This window comes from Aethalodelphis obliquidens, unplaced genomic scaffold, assembly GCF_003676395.1.
Source record: "Aethalodelphis obliquidens isolate GAN/ISIS:26980383/991018 unplaced genomic scaffold, ASM367639v1 scaffold1, whole genome shotgun sequence".
NCBI classification, from domain to species: Eukaryota; Metazoa; Chordata; class Mammalia; order Artiodactyla; family Delphinidae; genus Aethalodelphis; species Aethalodelphis obliquidens.
The window spans coordinates 5,733,834-5,753,344 of NW_020837945.1; the positions used below are offsets into that span (position 1 = coordinate 5,733,834).

Below are 19,511 nucleotides of genomic sequence, written 5' to 3' on the forward strand. Positions count from 1 at the left end.
TCTTCCCTTCCCCTTCCCTCCCCCTCCCTCCTCCCCTTTCTCCCTTCCCCCTCCCTCCCTCCTATCAGGGCCCTCCCAGCTCCAGGTTTCATCTCCTCCTCAGGGGACCACCAGAGACTAGTGTCTCGAGTCCATTCTCTAGGTTCCTGTGGGATGGACTCTGACCGTCCACCTTGCTCAGGTGTCCCCACTGCCACCTGCCGTCATGGGCACACAGGGCTGGGCCACCAAGAACAGGAGTGGCTGCCAGGGCCTCATCTATGGGTTGGAGGGTAGGTTTCCTAAGAAGGGTTCGTGGATGAGAAGTTCCTCCCAACACACATTCTAGAAGTTGGTGACCCAGGCTTGGCCCTCCAGCCATGGCTGGGCTGCCCACCGACCTGGATCAGAGAAGCTGGCCCCTGCTGGAGGCCTTCGTGTGCCCCTCATAATGGTACCCTGCTGGGGAGTGAGCAGGGGCATTTCCTTTAAGAATTCTGCGTTCACAGCGCTGGACTCTGTACGTGACACTCCCACCCTCGCATCTGTGGCTTGGCACCCAAAGTTCCAAGCTGGCATCTCCATTTTTCCACGTGGAAATCTTCTCCAATCCTCCGGCACCTTCCGGGGCCTGGGTCTAGTTCTCGCTATGGCCCAACAGCACTTTCTGCCCCCAAATTCTATGAAGGTCACTAAATTAAACCAAACTGTGGGGTTAATCATTATAGTCCATATCTTCATATACTACCCAGTCTGGACCTACATATATAACTGAAGAGGAAAGACAATTAAATAACTCGGGATTCTGCCTCCCCACCCAGATGCGTCCTGCTTGGCCAGGAGTGGCTCGTGGTCACCAAAAGTAAGCCATGCAGTTAAGAGCCTGAGCTTCATTCTGAGCAACATTTGGTTTCAAATACCCGTTCATCCTCGCTGTCTACACCATCTTGAGTAAGTTACTGCACCTCTCCAAGCTAGGGTTGCCAGATTTAGGGGAAAATCAACAGTAACAATAACAATAACAGACCGTCCAGCTAAATTTGAAATCTCAAATAAACAAAAAATAATATTTTAGTATAAATAGGCCTCCAATATTGCATGGGATATACTTATACTAAAAATTATTTGTTGCTTACCTGAATATCTGGACTTATACTAAAAAATGATTTGTTGATTGTCTGTAATTAAATGGACATCTTATATGTCATCTGGAAAATCTGCAAGCCCCATGCCTTCAACAGCAAAATGAGAATAATTGAACTTACCCTTCATGAGGTTACTATGTGGATTTTATTAAATAATGCATGTAAAGTAATGCCCAATATATTAAAATTATTATTCTTGTATCTAGCATAGGTTTGCCTTTGACAGTCTTAGTTTATGCCTGTTGCCCCTGGGAAATTATTAATAGTTTTCCTTTTTACATTCAAAACTGTCCCAGTTTGTATAAATTATATGTTCATCACAGGTACAGGGGCCAAATGTTTATACCACATTAAGTCAGTGTTTGTTGGAATGTTTTCCTTCATTTCAACCACCAGATGGCACTGCAGGGTGATAAGCCGAATGAGAAAGATGTACATAAAATTTTACCTTAATAACATCCCTGGGTCCGTTCCCTGCCCACCCAGCACACGCGCGTGCGCGCGCACACACACACACATTTCATTTTATTCGGTGTTGTTGGGCGACTCAGTGATTCTCTGAAAAAAAGAAAACTGTAAATAACACTAGTCATGAAACTCATGAATGATTATCCTCCGGCCATATTTTGTTCTTGAATAGAATAAAGTAGTATTTCTAACTTTCATAATTCAGGCTAAAATTAGCCAGAACTTTCTTGGCATTCTACAAGAACATCTATTTTCTTATTTGCTTACAATGCATTGTTAGTATCTAGAACAGTACCAAGCATGATAAGTGCTCAGTGGAGAATGAATGAACGAATGCCAGGGCTGATTGTTAAGAAGATAAATACATGGACCGCCATAAGTTGGGCTGAAACTTTCTGGAAGCTGGAGTGATGTGACCCAGTGGAAAACAGAAGCACATATTTATGTACATTTAGAGAGAGGGTTACGGTACCAGGGATTATCAGCTCTGTGTCTTAAGGCAGAATCAAATGCTCTTCTTGGAAAACAGAGGTCAACTAGAATAAAAAGCTAAAATTTTCCTCCGCTCGATTCTTTGCTTATTCTACCCTCAATAGGAAAATAAAGGGTTTTCTTTTCCCTTTATTGGAAAGGAAAGAAAGTCCCATTCAAGAGAGATTTGAAGACCCAGCCTTCAGGTACCAGCATACACCAAGCAAGGAACTGGTCAGAGATAAAAATATTTTTCCAGGCCAGTGCACCAAGAAAAACATTAAATAATTTCTTTTTCAGTTCTATTAATAAATAAGACACACACACCCCAAAAGCACCTCAAAACATGTCTGTCAGCAAAACAGAAGAAAAGCAGCATTTCAAACACTGAGTCCTATTGGCCTTCTGAAATTTAACAAAAAGAAAATTTCACCTGAGAACCAAATATGTATATTGTTGGTACAAAATAAATTCATGATCATAATAAAACACTCCCACATCACAGGGATATCCACAAAAACCTCCCAGCAGCAGCTGAGAGACAGAAGACGTACATTTCTTTTTTTTATTGAAGTATAGTTGATTTACAATGTTGTATTAATCTCTGCTGTAGAGCAAAGTGACTCATATATATATTCTTTTTCATATTCTTTTGCATTATGGTTTGCCACAGGATATTGAATATAGTTCCCTGTGCTCTACAGTAGGACCTGTTGTTTATCCATTCCATATATACTAGTTTGCATCTGCTAATCCCCAAATCCCAATCCATCCCACCCCCACCTCTTGGCAACCACAAGTCTGTTCTCTATGTCTGTGAGTCTGTTTCTGTTTTATAGATACGTTCATTTGTGTCGTATCTTAGATTCCACACATAAGTGATGTCGTATGGTGTTTGTCTTTCTCTTTCTGACTTACTTCACTTAGTATGATCATCTCTAGGTCCATCCGTGTTGCTGCAAATGGCATTATTTCATTCCTTTTAATGGCTGAGCAATAGTCCATTGTGTGTGTATATATGTGTGTGTGTGTGTGTGTGTGTGTATACCACATCTTCTTTATCCATTTATCTGTCAATGGACATTTAAAAACATGGAACACTTCCCAAATTTGCATGTCATCCTTGCACAGGGTCCCCGATAATCTTCTCTGTATCATTACAATTTTAGTGTGTGTGCTGCCGAAGTGAGCATGGAAGACACACTTTCAACCGCAGTGTCAGCGTTGATGCTGTCCAGTCCCGACGATGCCTGAAGCACAGCTTTTACGAGAAAATGAATATCTAGGGTTATCATCAAGACAGAAAGTTCTTCGTGAGAAAGGATTGTTTAGGGCTGATGACACCTTCCCCCACCTGAATCTGTCCTTTATAAGAAACCTTGCCTTACCCCATCCTCCCAGCTCTCAGCAATAACATTTCAACAAAACGATCTGGGGTCCAGATGAAAATGAACCCCATTGAAAGCCTACGTGGCAAATCCTGGAGGAAACAGGATGGGTTTCTTAGCCAACATGTCCATAGCTAGTGGTTATGAACGTGTGTCTGGGGACCAGACTGGGCTGCATCTTATCACATTCAAGGGTTTTGGCTGTAAACAGCATCTAACTCCGGGTCACAAGCAAAATTCAGGGGAAAGTTGGGCAGCTCAAGGAATAGATGGAGCTGAGAACAGTGTTTGGAAGCAGGACCAGATCCTGGGTGTCTACACAGCAGGACCTCTCAACCTCTCAGCCACTGATAGTTCAGGGCCCATCAGTGGGATGAACGTGCTCCCACCACCTTTTTCCATCTGGAGATGATTCCCCTCAAAATTCAAGTCCCAGAGAAAGTCTGCATGGCTGAGTTTGGGGCATGTGCCTACCCCTTGGCTGGAGCTGGCAGAACACCTTGACAGATGGACACCCCCAGGGCAACACACATCAGGGAGAAGTCCTTTTCCAAGAGGAGATGCGATGTTTTTAACAAGTAGGAATGGATGCTGTGTAGGCAAAATGTCCACAAATGCCCATTGTGCCGAATTGGAGGAACCACTTCCTCTCTCTCCCCAGAGGCCTGCCTGACCCCGGAGCAGACATTCCCAGCCTCTTGGAACCTCTGTGGCCAGGTCCACTATTCTGTCTGCGCCTCACACCTTGTTCCTGCAAGAAGAGGAGGGATTTAGGGAGAGAGGAGTGGGGACAGCTAGAGCCCTCCCGGCCCTGCCCCATCAGGACACGCTTGCAGATGCCCTGATCCAGGCACCCGCGTGCTCTACCTACCCCTGTCCTCCCTGTGGGAAGCTGGCCTGGTCTGGGCTCAGGCACACCTGGGGGCTCCTGAACTCTTTTCTGGGAAGTAGGTTCTGGGCTTTGTGACTTTCAGAATACAGGTGGACAGGCTCCTTTCTGAGACGGGCTGGGGACGTGTTGCCTGGCACACCTGAGCCTTCTCCAAAGCAGGCCTGTAGCAGATGCTGAGGGACACCCTCAGATGTCCCCCCGGCTTCCAGGAGTGTCACCTGCATGGCTCACACTTCACTGTGTCTCCAGGAATGGTCCCCAGCCAAAGCGAGCTTCCTTGCCCAAGGTTTCACTCCCCTCCCAAGGGCAACCTGTATCCAAAGGCCCACGGTGTGGGAAGACAACAGCCAGCCCAGCCCCAGGCCTCAGTTCGGAACACTGTGAAGGGCCGTCCCCTCTTCACAGAACCATGGGGCTGGCCGAGGTCTCTGTTACCATCACATTCCTGCTGCTCCGTTTCCTGCTTGACTCCCTGCCAGCACCCTGACAGCACCTCCCCACCCCAGTGAAGCTCCGCACACACGCCTCCATCTCTGTGTCCTGCTGAGGACAGTCTGGGCGATACTGGACCAAAGAAGCGGACTCTAAAATGGGAGTAGGTAGTTGGACCATCCACCCTCTGGATGGCCATGGACTTCAGGCTGATGATGGGCAACGATGGACAATTCCTGGAACAGTTCAATGTACTCAGATGGTTCAGCCCAAGTGCAATCATGACGCCCTCACAGACGATGGATGGGATAAGATCCCCTTGGGAGGGAGCACCAAGAGGTTCGGGATGGGGCAACATGAGGACTGTGGGCTCAGAGGCTGCGGCCGGGCACTGTCAGAGAGCTGGCAGAACACAGCGAAAGCCTGACGTGGCTCAGTCATCAACTCAAGGCAAAGGTGGATTGGGAGTTTGGGCCTAGCAGACGCAAGCTATTACATAGAGAATGGGTCAACGACAAGGGCCTACTGTAGAGCACAGAGAACTCTATTCAATAGCCTGTGATAAACCATAATGGAAAAGAATATATATATGTATAGCTGAATCATTTTGCTTTACACCAGAAACTAACACAACGCTGTAAATCAACTATACTTGAATTTTTTAAAAAAGAGGAAATAAAAGACAAAGGTGAAAGCCGTAGGACCTCCTTGGCCGTGTGTAGGGAGACTCATGGAGGGTTGAACCAGCTGAGGCTTCGGCCCAGGAATTAAGTGTAAGGATAACAAACCTGCAGGGGTGTTTGACTCCACCCCCGCAAGCCTGGTATAACAAAGTGAGGGCCCTGATGGGAAAGGACAGAGACTCAAACACTCCAGATGGCGACAGCTGAGTCAATACGCAAATCCTCAACCCTCTGGGTCTATATAAGTAGCCAACTCTTCTCTGATGAATGCATCTCCGCCCCAACCTTGCTTGACGACAATGCAGAGGCCCCTGCCTTGTAAGAAAACATGCGTCCCCCACCCTTTCCCCAGGACCTACTCCAAACTCACCATCCCGCCAACAACCTGGGTTTACTTGCAACATAACCCAGCCAGGGAAGGGTTGGGTCGGCCAGGGGAGAGAGGGGCTCTGCCCCACTGGAGCTGCAGGACCCAGCGGACATGCACCAGCCAGAGCTGGGGGAACATGTCGGGGGGCTTGTCCAGAGGAGTGACCATGCCACCTGTGTTCTTGGGAACCATCTGAAGACAATGGTTAGAAATCCTCAGGTGAGAAGCCACAAGCACTGTTGGGAAGCTAGGGGCTGGCTGACCACAGGATGCTGTGGCAGGACCAGGCTCCCTGATAGCAGTGGGAGGAGGGAATCCACAAAGTACAAAGGCCTGGGGGCAGCAGTTCCCCACCAGCAGCCACAAGGATGCAATTACTGTAATGGGAAGCATGACTGGAAGGGCAGCCGGAAGAGCTCACTCCTCAGAGAGCCCTGGACATGGAAACTAGGACAGAGTTCCGAGGAACAAGACAGAGGCAGCCAGTGGGGTATGGCCCCATCTCTACATTCAACCAAAATCAAGGATGGCTGGTGGGGATGCTGAGGGCAATAAGTCCCAACCCCTGCCCACTTTCTGTACCTGAGCCACTTCTCAGGGCTGAAGCCCATGGACTAAAGAAGACGCTGGATTCTCAGGAGGAAGGGCCCTCAGCACCACAGCAAATGCAACTGGTAATGATTCCCCAGTCGTTCCCCAAAGGGACCCACAGCCACTAACAGAAAGGAGACACACACAGTTTGAGGGCTGCTATACACAGTGGTTGACACTCAGGGATCTGAAGCACCACCAGGGTGCCCCTGTTGGAGTGGGGGCACATTGGGGCTGATAATAAGGCCAGACTTGGCCCAGGTCTGGCAGGTGCACAGACTCACCCAGTGGCCATCTCCCCATTCTCCATGTATCAATATAACTGGAATGGACAGACTTGGTAGTTGGAAGAGCCCACATATGATGGGTTGAATTGTGTCCCCCAAAACTCACATTTTGAAGTCATAATCCCCAGTACCTCAGAATGTTCCCTGGTTAGGAAATGATGGTTGCACATGTAATCAGTTAAGGTCATTAGGACAGGCCCTAATCTAATATGACTGGTGTCCTTATAAAAAAGAGAAATTTGGACACAGAGACACACTTAGGGAGAACACCGTGGGAATATGGAAGCAGAAATTAGAGTGATGCTTCTGCAAGCCAAGGAAAGCCAAAGATTTCCACAGAACCACCAGAAGCTGAGAGGGAGGGGATAGATTCTCCCTCACATCCTCGGAAGGAACCAGCCCTGCCCACACCTTCATGATGGACTTCTGGCCTCCAGAGCTGTGAGAAAATCAATATCTGTTGTTTAAACTAACCCACTGGTGGTATTTTGTTGTGATAGCCCTAGGACTCTGCTCTACCACGTATGGGTTCCTTGGCCTAAGTGGTAAGAGCTATCACAGTGGGAAAGCCAAACAGAAACTCATGTAATTGGCTTCAGGACAAGAGACTAAATAAAAAACAATATTTCCCAGAGAAATGAAAGATCTTTAAAGACCAGTGCAGGGGGGTGAAGGCTTCTATCACCTCCTCTGTCTTGTTTACTAACTGGGCTCCTTCCAAGTCGTGGAGGTTCTGGAAGATAAACGTGAACTACTGCCAACTCAACCACACAGCAGCCTTGACAACAGCCATTGTGCCAGATGTGGTCTCTTTTCTAGAATCAATTCGCGTGGATGTGATATGCAGCCCTTGATTTGACGTATGCGTTATTTTTCATCTTTATCCGGGAAGAGGATTAGAAGCAGTTTACACATGAGATGGAGAACAGCATTTATTTATAGCTCTGCCCCAGGGTTGCATTAATTCTCCTTCCCCCTGTCATAATTTAATCCGAAAAGGCCTGGGCCATCTGGACTTTTCCCAGAACATCACGTTGGTCCACTCTATAGATGACATGGTAAGTAGACTGAATGAACAAAAGTGGCAAGTATGCTGGAGGTTTCTGAAAGATAGAAGTGCTCCAGAAGGTGGGAGAAATTGTTGTAAAAATTCAGGATATTCAGTAAATTTTTAAGAGCTTGATGGGCCGGGGCTTGCTGGGACATCCCCTCTAAAGTAAAGGATGAATTATTGCATTTTTATCTCCCACCTCTAAGAAGGAAGCACAGCTTGGTTCTCTTTCTGGAAGTAACATATTTCAAACTTCAGAATATTACCGAACACATTTACATTTACTGTGTGGCATGGAAGGTGCCAGCTCTCAGGGACACTGAGAAAAGGAAAGGGCACCGCAGTAGGTCCAGGCTGTGGTGTAAGTGTGCCTACTGCTTGGCCATGCAGCCTAGGAGACCCTGTGTGTCTGTGGTGGCCACTTAAGACAAACCCCATCAGGAGAATCATGATGTAGACCCCCAAGATTCTAGAGCAAGCCCATGCCAACTGCAGCAGAGAAATATACAGTATTTGAAAGGAAAAGCGTTTGTCCTGCTGCTGGATCCTGATCGAGACTGATTACCTGACCATGAACACCAAGTGACCACGTAGCCATCACTGCCCATCTTGACCTACACACTCACAAGCAAATAATTCTTACAATGGAAGTGGAGCCTACAGATGAGGCACCAGCAGGGCCAGAAAGTAAGTTGCGCCTGCAGGTGGCCTAGAGATCCATGTCATTTAGGACTGTTACACCAGTGGATCGAGACCTCTGGTGGAGACCTAGAAGGAGCAGGGTTGTAGATCAGAGACTGGATGCTATGGACTGAATTGTGTCTCCACCCCCTCCCCCTTCCAAAACTTATATGTTGAAGCCCTAACCTGCAATGTGATGGTATTTGGAGATGGGCCTTTGAGAGATAACTGGGGTTAGATGAGGTCATGACAGTTGGATCTTCATGATGAGATTAGTGTCCTCACAGGAGGAGACCAGGGAGCACTCTCTCTTTCTTTATTATGTGAGGACACAGCAGAAGGTGACCATGTACAAGCAAGAAAGAGAGCTCAGAGCCCAACCATGCCTGCACCCTGATCTTGAACTTCCAGCCTTCAGAACTGTGAGAAATGGATGCCTGCTGCTTACGCTCCCTCCCTCCCCCAGGCTACGGTATTGCATCTTATCAGCCCCAGCAGACAAAGACACTGGAGGCCCAGGGAAAAATGATGTGGATGGGCTTTGGGGAGTGGGCAGGGGGCATGCAGATGCCCATGTCCATGGCACTGTCCACTGAGGGCCTCTGTGCCTCTACAACCAGTCAGACAGGGTGACTGGTCTGGTGGTGTCCAATGGCCTCTGTCCTCAGTCACCCGTTGCACCTGCAATGGCCCATGGGTGGAGTAGCCAAGATGGCAGGGGTGAAGGGAGGTTCTGCATGGCCCCTCACCAAGGCCGATATAGCTCCCACCTCTGCTGAATGCCGGCTTCTGTTCACACCTGTGGCCACAGGATGAGGACTGTACATTTCTACCTGCTAAAGAGGAGATAATAGGCTAAGTTTTAGTTCATTGGTGAGTCAGCTTGCTACGTGGTACACCCTGAAAACAGACTATTGATTCACTACAGTCGCTGAGCGCTCAGGGAGGGGGCCCTGAAAGTCATGGTGATGGAACTCCTCCCAATGGGAAGAGCTTCAAACCTCTGTCATCCATTTGGAGCAGAAGTGACCTGAGGTTAGAACATACATGGATCATGGGCAATGGTGAACTGCTTGGCTCACTGTTCAGTGGCTTGGAGGAAGGAAGTTTTGAAGGGACAAGGAGGTCTGTAGATGGTCCTGTGGGAATGAGCATTAGGCGTAAAGATCATTGTGTTCTATGTTAGCATCCACCAGAGAGTACTCACCATGCAACCAAGTAGATAAAATGGCTCAGCCAACTGAGGTCAGTCCTCTCATTCATTGACCACACCAGTGCTTACACAATGGATGCATGAATAGAATAGCCATGGTGACAGGAAGGAGGCTATGCAAGAGCCCAGCAGCATGGGCTCCGACTCATCAAGGCTCATCTAGCTACTGCTATGGCTGAATGTCCAACCCTCAAACAATAGAGTGCCACCCTGAACTCTCAAAATGGTACCATCATTCAGAGACCAACCAGCTGTCCTGGAAGGGAATGACTCACCTTGATAGGCATTAACTCATATGCCAATGTGTGTTTGCCTTTCCTGTCCACAGGGCTTCAGGCAGCACCACTAGCTGAAGGTTTACAGAATATTTGATCCACGAATATGGATCCCACGTAACATCTCATGGGCTCAGGGACTCACTTTACAGCAAAAAAGTTTGACAGTGGGCCAATGACCACAAAGTCACCGGTCCTATCACATACTGTACCACACCAAAGCTTCTGACCTGATAGCACAATGGAAGAATTCTTTGAAGACACAGGTAAAGCATCACCTTGGAGGTGGTACCCATCAAGGGTGGGCACTACCCTCCAGGATGTAGTAAGTCAACAACAAAACATGATCCTGCATCCCCAGTAGGTATTACATATAAGTGTGGAAATCAAGTGTGGAAGTAACATTGGCCCTACTTATCATCACTTCCAATGACTCACTTGGGGGATGATGCTTCCCATCATTGAAATTCTGGACTCCAATTCACGTATCTACTGATGGAGAGGAATTTTGCCCCAGGGTGATCATACCCAGAGTCTCACTGATACCTGCTTTCAGTGATTTAGATAATGAGATTTAGGACTTTTGATCTGATAAGACAGATGATAAGATTTTGGAGTTGAGTTGATGCTGTAATGATTTGAGAATCTGGGGGACTCTGGGACCGGCTGACGGTATTTTGCACGTAGGTTGGGTACGAATCTTTGGGAGCCTGAGGCAGACTGTGGTAGACTGAACAGTGAATAGTCCCCCAAAGACGTCCATACTCTCAACCCCTGGCCGCCCAAGACAACCATTATTCTACTCTTGGCCATTGTAGGTGACTTTAGTCTTTTCTAAAATTCATATCAATGGAATCACACAGTATTAATGCTTTTGTGTCTGGCTCCCTTTTCTCAGCATCGTATTTTTAAGATTTATCCATGGTGCATGTATCTGTAGTCTGTTCTTTTTTTACTGTTGAGTACTGTTATGTTGTGTGAATATATCAACATTTATTTATCCATTTTCTTATTGGTGGACATTTGGGTTACTTCTAGTTTGGGCTACTCTAAATTAAAAACTGCCATGAATATTCATGTCCAAGTCTTTGTATGGGCAGATAAATGCTATTTTTAAACTTGGGAAACTGAACAACAGAAGTGAATTAATTAGCAAGTGATCCACACTTAAGTTGGAATCACAGGGAAAGACTGTACATCTTGGACTTCCCTGGTGGTGCAGTGGTTAAGAATCTGCCTGCCAATGCAGGGGACACAGGTTCAAGCCCTGGTCTTGGAAGATCCCACATGCAGCGCAGCAACTAAGCCCATGAGCCATAACTACTGAAGCCTGCGTGCCTAGAGCCTGTGCTCCACAACAAAGAGAAGCCACCGCAGTGCGAAGCCTGCACACGGCAACGAAGAGTAGCCCTAGCTCACCGCAACTAGAGAAAGCCCGTGCGCAGCAAAGAAGACTCAAAGCAGCCAAAAATAAATAAATAAATATATATATATATATATATGTATATATATATATAAGACTGTACATATTGTTTATGGTTAAAAACTAATATAACCCATACAGGATATAATTAGTGGTTCTGTAACTATCCTTTGAAGTATACTCAAAGTTCTCATTTGCACAATTTGGGTGCAGTCACATCAATCTGAATATTCTCAATTATAATAGAATAACATTTAAAAAAATCTTGCTTTTATGATTTCTAGGTGTATAAAATAACTAAATTATTTGCCTCCCAAGATGTTTCTAGGGAAAGACCCTGGGGTATTTATTTAAATAGTAATTATATTCTATTGTAATTTACCTTTGACGTTTAATCACTTAAACATTCTCCCTGGGATCTTGATTACACTGTTAATTTGCTTAGCAAACACTTGTTTCCAAGTATAACAGGAAACCTGAACTAAACAAATAGAGGTATAAATAATCCCTGGTTAATGAGACCCAATTAATGAAATTGTAACTTCAGGTGACATAATTGGGATCTCACCAGCTCAGCCCAAGGGGAAGGGCAAGTCGCTATAGTCTGAGTGAGTGGGTGTGGTTGGGGAAGGTGAGGACCCACGTAGGGGAGGCTCCCTCCCCAGCATCACTAACAGCCAAGTCGGCCTTTGTCAATGCTGCGCGGCCAGCCTCTTTTAGTTCAGATACTTGCTAGTGGCAGAATCCCTTATGTGAACTTCAGCATAAGGAAATAGTATGTGAAATAACCAAAGGTGGAAATAATTCATAGCGATTTTGAACACATCAGATCAGCCTGGAATGGATGATTAAACATAACTGTCGGAAAAACTGGGTCTATTAAATTCCCTCCCCAAAGAAATTAGAGTGAAGATGGTGGGTTTCATAATCAGCAATGACACAAAAGAAAGAAAATGCGAAGGTGGTGGAGCTCTTGACAAGACTTTTGGGGAATTCAGGGTAAAGGAAAGCCACTAGTCTAGGACCAAATCCACTCAGCCTCCCAGCCGTTCCCCTCGGGTTGGATCTAGTCATCAAAAGCCTTTTATCTGAAGAAATGTGTTTAAGGCTCACTCTTAAGAAAATGAATTTTGCAAGAGCCCTGATGTTATCTTTGGGAGCACCGAGTTCCAGGGGTGTGCTGCCGGTGTGGCACTCAGGGCTCCCAGGGACCAGTTATGTGCATCTCTATTGGGAGCTTGAAATCACCTTGATGGTAGTACTTACACCATAGAAATGGGAAATGCACAAATGGAAATGCACAAATGGCATGGGGTCTCCCCACCCCTAAGCATTTACCAGCACACCACAGCCAGCAATGCTACATGGCTGGTTGACCACTCCAGAGCCAGAGCACAGCTGATAGTAAGTTCTCAGAAATCACGTAGTAAGTGGAGGAGGCTTATAAGAGGTTAAAGGAAAAATGAACTGCCGAAAATAAATTACTTATTAATTACCTTATTGCTGTTGAATGTGCACACCCTGCGTTTAAAGCATTAGCTTAAAGCAGGAGAGTTGAAGAACCCTCTCCTTTAATTAACCAGAAGCATGGGAGAGGACGATTTTATGGAGATAAAGGGGAGCAGAATAAGCCACCCCCAAATATGATTGATTATTTTGAATTAAAGGTATTTGAGAAACAGCTGTTGCAAGAACACGCTGACCCTTCTCTGTGTCCCTGAAAGCAACTGATCAATCTCCAGGGTGAAAGGTGCCCTCCCTGTACCAGGAGAGTAGAAGGCATCCTTATCACCAGAGCCTGGGAATTCAGGGCCAAGCAGGCTGTGTAAACAAACCTGGTTATTTTTTCACCCATTTGCTATGCCAAGGCTAAACCCCTTTGTCTTATCGATTCTTCACAAATTTATTTTCTTTGTCTAAAAGATATAAAAGCTTCCTGCTTTGGTCACTTCTTTGAGTCTCATATTTTTATGGGACTGTTGTATATATGTATGTAATTAAATTTTCTCTTGTTACTTTGTGTTGTGTCAATTTCATTATTAAACCATCCAAAGAACCTAGAAGGGAAGAAAGGAATTTTTCCACCCCTACATTAGAGATATTAGGCGTGTGTGCGTGTGTGTGTGAAAAACTTGACAAAGACTAGTTTAAAGAAGTAAAGAGTTTTATTTTTCTCATACAATGTGAAGCTTAGTAGTAAACGGTCCAAGGCTGAGGCCACTACTCAAGGATGTCTGCAGTGAGAGTGCCTGACAACTAGCTTTTCTGAGCATAAGTGCTGACGTTAGGCTTTTGATCGCCAACAAATCCATCTCAAATAAACACATTGCCAACTACATAACGAGGTCAAGGGCCAGGCTGCCCCCCACCCATAAAGTTCTCCTTTTAGAAGGTTCTGGATGATAACTGACCACCGGACTGACCCTGTGTGTCCTTTCCTGTGCTTTAATTTCCACTCTTATGTTGTAAATTTGTCAGTAAAAAAATGAACCTGCAACCCTAGACACCCCACCCTCAATCCCAATAAAGGCAAAAACCCCAGGTACATGCTCAGTCTCTCTCACTCTCCCTCTCTACCTGCAACCTCACAGTATGGTCTTAAACCTGGCAGGTACCCTCCAGAACCCAGAGTAATAAATCTGATTTTTGCAAAGTTCCCTAATCGTTGTTGCTGAGGTGCATCTTGCAATTATAATATGATCTGTCAGAGCCAGTCCAGCCTCAACATTGGCTCTGGTCAGGGAAATGTCTCTGAGGACTCACCAAAAGGTCCCAGGTGAACACCCCCAGGCATTCCTAGTGAATAGCATCATTATTAATAGGCTGAGACCAATCCAAAACAATGTCATCCTTGTGTCTTCTGGCTTCATCATAATTACCATGTGACTCTAAGTGTGAAAAAATGGCTGCTGCTCCTCCAGCTATTACGCCTGCATTCCAGGTCGACAAAAGAGGGGAAGCACAAGAAAGGCCTCCCCCAGGGACTTCTGCCTGAACCAGAGTTCTGTAAAGAGCCACCCTAGCTACAAAGGAGCCTGCAAAATTAAATATTTTCATTTGATAGCCTCTAGAGTACAGAGCAGAGCAAGAAAAGGGGAAAGGTGTGTGGAGTGATTGTTCCAACACAGACTCAAATCCCACTGCCTCTGGAATTCAGATTCAGAATATATTATCTCATGAATTTTGCATTTACAGAGCATCCACTTTGAAGAATGTCTTTCTCAGCTGGGTTCGGAACCACAGAGCACAGAGAATGATTTGAGTGGCTATTTCTCAATTCTCCCTTGGATGGAATACTACTCACACCATCCTAGATGCAGAGGAGACCAGGTCACTTATTATCTGCAATGGAGGGGCTCCATCTCCTGGGATCTGTCGGTCTCATTGGAATAGAAAATCCTTACCTATATGGTATACAGGGCAGACTGTGTCTCCTGGGTATAAACAGTGTGCTGGGGGGAAGTGGAGAAGAAACAGATGTGTTAACTGAAGGAAGGAAGGTTTCCAGAGGTATGGAGATCCAGCTGGGTGTTGAGAGAAGACAACTGTTACTGATCCCCAATGGGTGGGTGACCCCTTAATGGGTCCTTTGCCCAGAGCTGCAAATGCCAATCAAATGTCAGGTAGAGCAGAGCAGAAACTTGATTCGTTGATCAAAGAATGGAGAAAGGAGGGTTCATGCTCTAAAAGTACCTTCTCTCCAAAGGGAGGGGAGTAAAGGATTTGAAGGGGTAGGAGGCAGGCTCTAGCAAAGGGGCGGAGATTTCTGAGGGCAGCTGGGGGCAACCAGGGCATGCGCAGTCTTCCAGGCTTCTTTGCACTCGGCGCAAATTGTGCCTAGCAGAGGGCAAGTCTCTCTAGCCCACCCCACCCCACCTCCTCCACCCCCTGTGGAGATCTTAGCATGGTGATGAAGCAAAGGGAACTTTTGGACACCTCCAGGTCTCATCTGTGCATCTGTGGTCAAGTCAGAGCCGGTTCAGGGCATAAACCACTGCATATCTCTTGAAGCACGACTGTAAAACATTCGACAAATACTGGGTGCTTTGAAATAAACACAGAGATAAATCAAGACCTGGATCCTTCAGGTCTCAGGGTCGGGTATGGGTGACACACCCTCAACAGATACCAGGAAAATGCAGGCACGTAGATGGATGGAACACATACTCGGAAGTGCAAGGCACCGGTGGGTGGGGTAAGACAAGGTTAAAAAGTAGATAGGAGTTACTTAGGGCAGACTTTGAATGTCAGAGGTAGGATTTTAGGTTAGGATATCAAGAGGACAGCACATATGGATCAGAATAGTGAGGCCAGACATAGGCAAACCAGTTAGGAGGCTGTCTCAATAGGGCAAAGAAAGATAGTGTCAGTGGGAGCAAGGGAAAACAGGACAGCAGTGGAGAGGAAGAGGCCAGATCTGGAGCTGAGATTCTCCATCTGGGCTGTGTATCAGAGTCAGGAGGACTTCCAAAGTATAGATGCCCACGTTACACCTGCAGACCAGCTGAACCAGAACCTCGGGGTGAGAGCCAGGTATCTGTGCTTTAAAGCTCTCCAGGTGATTGCAGTGTTCGCTAAGGATGAGAACCCCTCGTCCAGAGCTGAGGCAAGGGGCAAGCCACAGAGCTTGGTGACTCATTGGATAGGGGAGGCAGAGGAAGGAGCTGAAAATGCGCCCAGGGGTCAATTCCATGAACGTTGAGGAGGTGATGCCCTCAGACAAGGTCCTGAGGAAGGAGACAAGGCAGTGCAGGTCAGGATGGAGGGCCAGGTGGAGACAGATGCTGGGAAAAAGGCTGAGAAGTCCATCTCCTATCGGTCTGGTCTCCAGAAAGGACTGGCAACAGAGACCCTGCCGGGCAAGGAAGACCAGAAAACATCCCTTCCATCCTCCGTCCTGCAGGACCCATTGATTTTGCACTTTAAGGAGGAGAAGACCCTCTCTGAAATATTGTCTCGGTGGCTCAGGTCTAAATAGATACCACTGTTTTGCACTGGAATTTTTTTAAATGGCATTTGGTGCCAGAACAGTGGCAAACCCAGTCCTGGATTCCTCCTCTGACCCAAGGCCCAGCTACCAGAGTAGTGCACACATTCCTGGAGGGTTAGACTTGGCTCTGATTTTCCTAGTTTATCTAAGTCATTTTGGAAATATGTACGTATTTTGGCCTTTACAATTTCTGTACACCGTGAGGCACACTGGATCTTTGTTCCCTGACCAGGGATTGAACCCAAGTCCCCTGCAGTGGAAGCACAGAGTCCTAACCACTGGACCGCCAGGGAATTCCCTGCACTTTTTTTTTTTTATGTTTAGCAATACTCTGAGTTATTTGGAAATCCTTCAAAGGACTTCAGTTTTGATTATAAAGCCCAAATTCCAATTACACACCTGTATCAAAGCTCCAAGGAGTCCAGAAAAAGAACTAATTCTATCACTTCCACTCAACTCTGACTCCACCCAACTTTCCTTTGCTTTTCCCTTGGCAAACTTCTGAGCAGTTCATGGGGAGCTTTTCCAAAGTGTCTATTGCCTTTGTTGTATTTTTTCCCTATTAGCATATTGGTATTATTTTAAATTTTCTATCCATGTCAGTCACGTGTAGAAAATTTCACAAGCTGTAAGTATAGAAATTGATGAATTCTTACAAAGTGATCACACCTGTGTAACCACCCAAGTCACACCAAAAACGAACGTTGTCAGCACCCCGGAGACCCCTCTCAGACCCCCCAAGTTACTGCTCCAACCCTTCTTCTCAGAGGTTACCACTGGCCAGACTTCCAACACCACTGATTAGTCTTGCCTGTCTGGGGACTTTTCGTAAATGCATTTTATTCTTTTGTGTTTGTGTAATTTTCATGCAAAATCACGTGTGTGAGATTCACCCACACTGTTGCATGTAGAGTTGGTTCATTTATTTTCTTTACCATGTAGGACCCCACTGTGCAAACACGTCACTATTGTCCATCACACCGTTTGGATTGTTTGGGGCTAGAATGGATAATGCTGCCATGAACTTATCTGTGCATGTCTTTCGTGAACATGTCGATTATCGAATCTTAATTGTGTTTCTTGTATTTAGGTTAAAAAGACAGTATTTTAAGTCTTCTGTCCATTTTTGGATTGGGTTGTTTGTTTTTTTGTTATTGAGCTGCATGAGCTGCTTGTAAATTTTGGAGATTAATCCTTTGTCGGTTGCTTCATTTGCAAATATTTTCTCCCATTCTGAGGGTTGTCTTTTGGTCTTGTTTATGGTTTCCTTTGCTGTGCAAAAGCTTTGAAGTTTCATTAGGTCCCATTTGTTTATTTTTGTTTTTATTTCCATTACTCTAGGAGGTGGGTCAGAAAGGATCTTGCTGTGATTTATGTCATAGAGTGTACTGCCTCTATTTTCCTCTAAGAGTTTGATAGTTTCTGGCCTTATATTTAGGTCTTTAATCCATTTTGAGCTTATTTTTGTGTATGGTGTTAGGGAGTGATCTAATCTCATACTTTTACATGTACCTGTCCAGTTTTCCCAGCACCACTTATTGAAGAGGCTGTCCTTTCTCCACTGTACATTCCTGCCACCTTTATCAAAGATAAGGTGTCCATATGTGCATGGGTTTATCTCTGGGCTTTCTATTTCTCCAAAGAAGATATACAGACTGCCAACAAACACATGAAAGAATGCTCAACATCATTAATCATTAGAGAAATGCAAATCAAAACTACAATGAGATATCATCTCACACCAGTCAGAATGGCCATCATCAAAAAATCTAGAAACAATAAATGCTGGAGAGGGTGTGGAGAAAATGGAACACTCTTGCACTGCTGGTGGGAATGTGAATTGGTTCAGCCACTATGGAGAACAGTATGGAGGTTCCTTAAAAAACTACAAATAGAACTACCATATGACCCAGCAATCCCACTACTGGGCATATACCCTGAGAAAACTGAAATTCAAAAAGAGTCATGTACCAAAATATTCATTGCAGCTCTATTTACAATAGCCCGGAGATGGAAACAACCTAAGTGTCCATCATCGGATGAATGGAGAAAGAAGATGTGGCACATATATACAATGGAATATTACTCAGCCATAAAAAGAAACGAAATTGAGCTATTTGTAATGAGGTGGATAGACCTAGAGTCTGTCATACACAGTGAAGTAAGTCAGAAAGAAAAAGACAAATACCGTATGCTAACACATATATATGGAATTTAAGAAAAAAAAAATGTCATGAAGAACTTAGGGGTAAGGCAGGAATAAAGACGCAGACCTCCTAGAGAACGGACTTGAGGTTATGGGGAGGGGGAAGGGTGAGCTGTGACGGGGCGAGAGAGAGTCATGGACATATACACACTAACAAACGTAGTAAGGTAGATAGCTAGTGGGAAGCAGCCGCACGGCACAGGGATATTGGCTCGGTGCTTTGTGACAGCCTGGAGGGGTGGGATAGGGAGGGTGGGAGGGAGGGAGACGCAAGAGGGAAGAGATATGGGAACATATGTATATGTATAACTGATTCACTTTGTTATAAAGCAGAAACTAACACACCATTGTAAAGCAATTATACCCCAATAAAGATGTTAAAAAAAAAAAAAAAAAGACAGCATTTTATCTGCAGACAGAGGGGCTGAGGGGAGGAACAAGTATTGGGGGAATGAAAATAAGTAAAAGAGGAAAAAGAAAAAGGAAAACCTCAGTTTCCCACGCATTTCGCCTCTTTATTAACCTCACACACTTTATTACTCCTCACACTTGGGAGACAAGAGCCACGTTGTGGAGGGACTGAGTGGGAGAGAGTGGGGGACAGCAGGTGAGTAATCCCGGGGCCGTCCTGTTAACTGAAGGGGTTCGATGCCACGAAGTTGGTTGTTCCTCCAGGTCAGCATGGCACTACGTTTGGGATTTCTGAATACAGAGTGGCATTATTTTCTGTTCCCTCCAAGTTCTATTTAAAAATCCACATTGCTGGGCTTCCCTGGTGGCGCTGCGGCTGAGTCCGCCTGCCGATGCAGGCGACGCGGGTTCGTGCCCCGGTTCGGGAGGATCCCACATGCCGCGGAGCGGCTGGGCCCGTGAGCCATGGCCGCTGAGCCTGCGCGTCCGGAGCCTGTGCTCCGCAACCGGAGAGACCACAGCAGTGAGAGGCTCGCGTACCGCAAAAAAAAAAAA

At 45.9% G+C, this 19,511-nt stretch overlaps 1 non-coding gene across 1 annotated transcript; it reads right to left on the reverse strand.

Moving 5' to 3' along the window:
• Positions 1-3,149: 3,149 nt before the first annotated feature.
• Positions 3,150-3,256, reverse strand: LOC113624166 (U6 spliceosomal RNA). Its single transcript, XR_003434252.1, has one exon. It is a non-coding gene; the product is annotated as a U6 spliceosomal RNA (small nuclear RNA).
• Positions 3,257-19,511: the final 16,255 nt, after the last annotated feature.